Source organism: Palaemon carinicauda, chromosome 33, assembly GCF_036898095.1.
Source record: "Palaemon carinicauda isolate YSFRI2023 chromosome 33, ASM3689809v2, whole genome shotgun sequence".
NCBI classification, from domain to species: domain Eukaryota; kingdom Metazoa; phylum Arthropoda; class Malacostraca; order Decapoda; family Palaemonidae; genus Palaemon; species Palaemon carinicauda.
Window position 1 is genome coordinate 25001 of NC_090757.1, and position 7500 is coordinate 32500.

Here is a 7500-nt window from a genome sequence, read left to right on the forward strand (position 1 = left end):
ACCTGTTTGTTTTTTGTTTTTACGTTTACCTAACTAATGCCTGTTTGAAGATTCTGAGAGGGAATTCTCTTCTTTAATTACCTGTTTGTTTGTTTGTTTTTTGTTTATCTAGCCAATGCTTGTTTGAATATTCGGAGAGGGAATTCTCTTCTTTATATACCTGTTTGTTTATTTGTTTTTATGTTTACCTAGCTAATGCCTGTTTCAAGATTCTGAAAGGGAATTCTCTTCTTTAATTACCTGTTTGATAGTTTTTATGTTTAGCTAATGCTGGTTTGAATATTCGGAGAGGGAATTCTCTTCTTTATATACCTGTTTGTTTATTTGTTTTTATGTTTACCTAGCTAATGCCTGTTTGAAGATTCTGAGAGGGAAGTTTCTTCCTCCTTACCTGAATGTTTGTTAGTTTTTATGTATATCTAGCCAATGCCTATGTGAATATCCTGAGAGGAACTGCTCTCCTTTATTGTCCTTGCGAAGGGTATATATTCACCCCTGTCTGTTTCTGAGTTTATTTGATTGTGAGCAACTTCAAACAAAAACTAAATTACCGATTTTGACCAAACTTGGTGGTCATGTCGGTTATGACACAAGGATGGATCTGTAACATTCTAGATAAAGTATATCAGAGTACAAGAATGCAACAGCACTTTAAAAATAACTGCAATGTTAAGCAAACGGCAATTTTTTTTTTTTTTTTTTTTTTTTTTTTTTTGTGAATAACCTTTTGGAAAACTGCAGAACCAATTTAAACAAAACTTGGTGGACACGTGGGGATGGACCCAAGGATGAATCCATTAGAATTTAAAGGAAATATATCGAAGCACAAGTACGCAATGGATTTAATATTAAATAGAATTGCTTGGCGTGGCGAAGGCATGCTCTCTACTGTGTGCCTTTCTAGTTTACCTAGTTGTTTGTTAATTATTTTAAAGTTTATATATCTAATACTCTTGTTTATTTACGTATCTAATTGTTTATCTATTTTTCATGTTTATCTATCTAATGAATGTTTGTTTTCAGAGAACTTTTGAGGTATGTATTTTTGATCGTCTTAAGTTTTGGAAAAATATTGAACTTTTGTAAGGGTAAAGTTAAGGTGAGAAACTTATTTCCATGAAGCGAAAAACAAAATTAAAACTTTATTTTCACAAAATGAGGGTCGGGTACTTTCATCGGGGTGTAAGCACCGTAATTGGGGCAATGAGCGTTGCATTAAAGTGATTAACACGGAATAAACAAGAAGGGGAACTGCGGTAGGAACAGGAAAAAAAATAGGAATTACGAGAAAAAATAATTATGAAAATGCAATGATGAAATTGAAGGAATATGTGGAGCAGATAATCTTGTAAACAAACAAAATGTTATACTAAATTGCAATTAAGTTTATATATCACACATTTTGCACGTATGAGACACAGCAGTTATAATCATAAGTGTTATTACTATTGTCACAAGGACATGATTAGCTTTAATAATAATAACAATAATAATGATAATAATAATAATAATAATAATAATAATCATAATAATAATAATAAAAATAAATAAATAGTAATATTAACAATAATAATAATAATAATAATAATAATAATAATAATAATAATAATAATAATAATAACAATCCATAAGAAATGCACAGTACCAAACGAAGATAAAACTTACTAATATAGAGACCATACAAAGATCCATAAGGCCTCCTTTAACGTATAATCAATCATCTAAGCCTATTAAATGCCACTAACATGTATATTATGATCAATGTAATGAGCGTAATGTTTACATAACAGGGCACTCTAAAATATGTGTGTATATATATATATATATATATATATATATGTACATATATATATATATATACATACATATATATACATGTATATATACATATATATACATATATATATATATGTGTGTATATATATACATATGTAAAATCCTTTTCCTCTCGTTACCATCCCGTTTCTTGTAAGACAGGCTTTAAAGGGCACTCACGAATGGCAGAGGCAGGGGACAATGATAATGTTATAGAAATTGACCATATATCCATATGATCAGCAACCTAGCCCCCTCTACACCCAAGCAAGGATTAGGGAGTGCTAGGCAATGGGTGCAGATGTCTCAGCAGGTAGACCTATAGCCTCCCCCAAAACCTACATCCTGACCTCACAAGGATAGCGATTTTACAGACACTATAAGAGGCTATCGAGGGTGAACCAAACTCAAACCCCAGTCTAGCAGAACGCTGGGCTGGGAATTTTCCTATAGGCTACCACAATCGCAGGCTTGTGACCGGCCGGGTAGTTTAGTCACTGTCTATACAGGCTTGCCGGACCAGGGTTCGATTCCCAGCCGGTCACAAACTCTTGTCTTTGTGTGATTTCGCCTGGGGCTCTGATCCCGAGGTCGTTAAGAGAATCCAGACATTAACGTATCAAAAATATATATGGCTTATTTGAATATATATGAAAAACACGTCAAAATGTGCAAAATTTACCATTATATATATATATATATATATATGTATATAAATATATATATATATATATATATATATAAATATATATATATATATATATATATATATACAGTATATACAAATATTAGTCGTTACTAGTCCACTATCTACTACTTATATATTTAACCAAGGGATTTTATATGGCCTCCTGCACGGTTACGCTCAACTCTCCTTATTTTCCTCCGGGTCTGGGCAAGTAAAGGGCACTGGATTGATTGTTTTAAGTTCCAATGCGCTCTTAAAAAATATGAATATAACCCCCCCCCCCCACCCCCCAATATTAGTTTATTTATACATACACATACCCCCCAAACAATAATCTATTACCAAGTCTCTATTCTTCCATAAATGGAAAAATACCATTCTAAAATCTATAAAACAAATGGCGAATCGTATTAATTTTTATCCTGGCCTCCCAGTGCAGTTTTTGAATCCCAAAATGTGATTATTTTACTCTCACTCAGGCTAAATTATTCTTTTCATCAATACCAAAATTGCGCGAAGATCAGTAGGATATATTCCAGCGCTAATGGATTAAGGCTGAACTGCGGAGAGTATTGATGGATATATATATATATATATATATATATATATTTATATATATATATATATATATATATATTTATACATATATATACATACATACATATACATAAATATATATATACACATATATACACACACACACACACACATATATATATATATATATATAAATATAAATACATTTGTATATATATATATATATATACATATATATGTATATACAAACATTTATATGTATATATATGTATATATATATATATATATATATATGTTTATACATATATTTGTATGTATACACATACATATAAGTATACAAGCATATACTGCATACATACACATATATGTATACATATATGCATATATTTGTGTATATACATACTGTATATATAGAAGATAGAAACAACGGGCGAAATCTAATCGAGCCCCTTAGCGTCAATAGACGTAGGAGATGATCATGATGATGATGTGCATAAATAAACTATTCCAAAATTCTCTGAGCTTGCCAATAATAACATTTATGAAAAAGCCATAAATTTCCAGCTGATATTTTCGAGAAAAAAAAAAAAGAAAAAAAAATCTCATATTCTTGATGTCGCATACCACTGGTACCAGTTTTTTAATCTCCAACCTTCAAATATCAGTTTGTCTCTTTTTCTCTATCCTTTCTCTCTCATTTATTATCCATTTTCTCACGGAAGAGAGGAACTCGACATTCTCATCACAGTTTTAAGAAATAATTAATAACCTATTTACTTAGATCTTTCTCCATATTCTCTCAATAGCTTTTCGTTATATAATTCAATAGCTTTTCGTTATATAATTCAGAGAAAGAGAGGAACTCAACATTCTCCTCGCATCAGGAACTCGACATTCTCTTCGCATCTTTAAGAAATAATTAATAACCTGTTTACTTAATTCTTTTCCTTATTCCATCCATAGATTTTCGTTACGTAATTCAGAAATATTTTATTAAAGAGAAAATTATAAAGTATAGAACGCATATTCTCAATTTCCGTTCAGGAGACTTTTTTTTCCCAAAGTCCAAAAAGACGAAATTACAAAACGGAAGAGCTAAAAGCTATTGTTATTATTCTCGTGGGTCATTTAAAAATGCAGATGTATATCGGAAACAACAATTGTGTTGCGCATGTTATCTTAACTAAACTTGCATAAGTTGAATTTCCCTAGACATATGAAACACATTTTTCAATAATGGAACTGAAAATATTTCATGTCAGGAATTAGACATCAAACTATAAATTGAGGATTTTGTTAACCAAAAACTTAGCCTGGGATGGATGTAAAAATTTTCATCCGATATTCGAATTTTCCATTCATTTTCTACTACCCATATTGCAACACTGTTACACAAAAATACAGTAATGACTGAATCGATTATCAAAATATACCCCGCGTGTTCATTAAAACAATTTCAGATAATAAATTATGTCAACAATACTGAAGTATTTCCAAAGCTAACTTAAATTGTCAACTAGTATAAATGGATCACAATCACACACACACACACACACACATATATATATATATATATATATATATGCAAACATTAGTCGCTACTCGTCCACTGTAGAACAAAGGCCTCAGACATGTCCTTACACTTGTGTTTGTTTATGTCTTTCTATGCCAGTCCACACCATCAAACTCTCTTAGTTCGTCAATCCATCGCGTTCTGTTCCCTCCCCTGCTTCTTTTGTTATCACTAGGGACCCATTATGTTATTCTTAATACTAATCTATTGTCTATCATTCTCATTTTATGTCTTGCTCTTGTCCATTTCCTTTTCTTACATGTTGTTTGAATATCCTATATTTTAGTTTGTTCCAGTACCCATGTTACTCTTTTTCTGTCTCTTACTGTTATTCCCATCATTATTCTTTCCATAGCTCTTTGAGTTGTAACTAGCTTATGGTCTAAGGCTTTTTACGCATAAGTTAAAACTGTTAGGAACATCTGATTAAATACTTTTCTTTTTAGAGAAAGTGTCATTTTACTTTTCATAATCTCATTTCTTTACCAAATTCTCTCCATCCCATGCATATCCTTCGTTTAATTTCAGTTTGGGAAACACTTACTGTCTGTCCTAAGGAAGTATATCCATTAACACTCTAGAGGTTCGTCCATAACTCTAAATGTGTTACCTCTTTGAATTTTCATTGAATATCATCTAAGTTTTACTCATATTCATTTTCAGTCCTACATTTATGCTTTCTCTATTCGAATCTTCTATCCTCTTTGGCAATTTCACCCATGATTCAATAAACACAACAATATCATCTGCAAATATTAAGCTGTTATATATATATATATATATATATATATATACTTAAAATTGTAGTAAATGTAGGAGCTAAAATAAATTGCATTTATACTCGCTACTAGACAGATCTAACATAGATTTAATTGGCCTTTTAACTAGCCATTGAAAAATCCAAGTACCCTCACCAGGGACCCGCGCCAGTCTACATCAGCCGTTTCAAGCTATGCTACTTGTTGACGAACATTTTAGATACAATCTACATAAACAAATAACTAGGTACTAAAATAAATTCGTCAACCATAAACAGAGAGAAATGATGAGTCGACAATGGAAATGAATGCAAGGGAAATGATGGGTCTTCGTTGGAAATAAATACAATGCAAATAATGAGTCAACAGTGGAAATTAATTCAAAGGAAATGATGGATCTTCAGTGGAAATAAATGCAATGCAAATAATGAGTCAACAGTGGAAATTAATTCAAAGGAAATGATGGATCTTCAGGGGAAAAGAATGCAATGCAAATAATGAGTCAACAGTGGATATGAATGCAATGAAAATAATGAGTCAACAGTGGACATTAATGCAATTACATCCTTTTTCATAGTAGAAAAATTCCATCAAATCAAAACGTCCATATGAGACCCACATTCCAAAAGTATAATAAATTTATATTAATAAAAAAAAAATTCAATTTAAACTAATGTCCCAATTCCCTTTGAAATCAGTTTCAAAACAATAGTCACCTTTGCTTTTTTTATATATTTGTAAACATTACATTGCTACTCTGCAGAATTATCTGTTTTCACTCTCCTTTCCAACCACGAACACACACACAAATATATATATGTAATCCTTCAATATTGGAAGAGGAGGCTTTTACTGAAGAAGGCTTAACTTGACTTTCCAAAAGAATATCGATCAGTTCCAACAATGGATTCGCATGCCAGTTCTTTTGTCAATTTTTTCCTTTATTATTTTATATGGATATTTGCTTATGTCTATATTTCTACTTTTTCTTTTTTTATTTTCGCATAGGTAGAAGGTAGGACAAGACAACAGCCACCACTAAACACCCCCCCCCCCCTACCCCCGCCGTTAAGATACTACGCTAAATGTTATTGGACTCTTAAACTGGATAGATAATACGACATTGGATCCTTCTCTCTGGTTACGGCTCATATTTTCTTTGCCTACACATACACCAATTAGTCTGGCCAATTTCTTCCACATTCTCCTCTTTCCTCATTCACCTGACAACAGAAAGATAACCGAAAAATTCTTAACTCTATGGGTTATCTACTGTACTATAATAGTCCATTAGCCATTATCCATTTGGTAAGGGTAGAAGAAACTCTTTAGTTATGGTAAGCAGCTCTTCTACGAGAAGGACACTCTAATATCAACACATTGTTTTCTAATCTTGGGTAGTGCCATCTCTGTACCATATTCTTCCACTGTCTTCGGTTAATGTGTTTTGCTTGAGGGTACACTCAGGCACACTATTCTATCTGTTTTCTTATTGCCTTTCTTCATTGGGCTATTTTTCCAATTGGAGCCCTTGGGCTTAAAGAATCCTTTTTCTCCTAATAGGGGTGTAATAATAATAATAATAATAATAATAATAATAATAATAATAATAATAATAATTGACATTCTGTTCCATATAGTTATTGATCTTGTTTCGTGTGAATATGTTAATAATAACAATAGCAGCAATAAGAATAAGATAAGAGATGGTCATCAAAATAACAACATCATCATTAAAAGCAACAACAACAACAACACTACCATTTAGCCAAGGAGCTATGTTGGAATTTACAAATTAACTAACCCTTGATCACAACTCTATAATGAATTACAAAACAAAAAATTAAATATACAAATAATCAAACATGTAAGTACACAAATAGCTCCTAAATTTATAAAAAAAAAAAAAAAAAAAAAACATGGATGGTTAATAAACAGATAAATCCTACAAATATACAACCTCAGAGAAAGACTCCCCCGAAATCTCCCACAGAGGCAAAACAGAAGTAAAAGCAAAGCAACAAACACATCCTGTAAAGACTCACCACTGCAGAAAGACCAATTAGAAAAAAAAAAATAAAATAAAAAAATAAACAAACAAAAAATTAATGTAATATTCCGTCACTAAA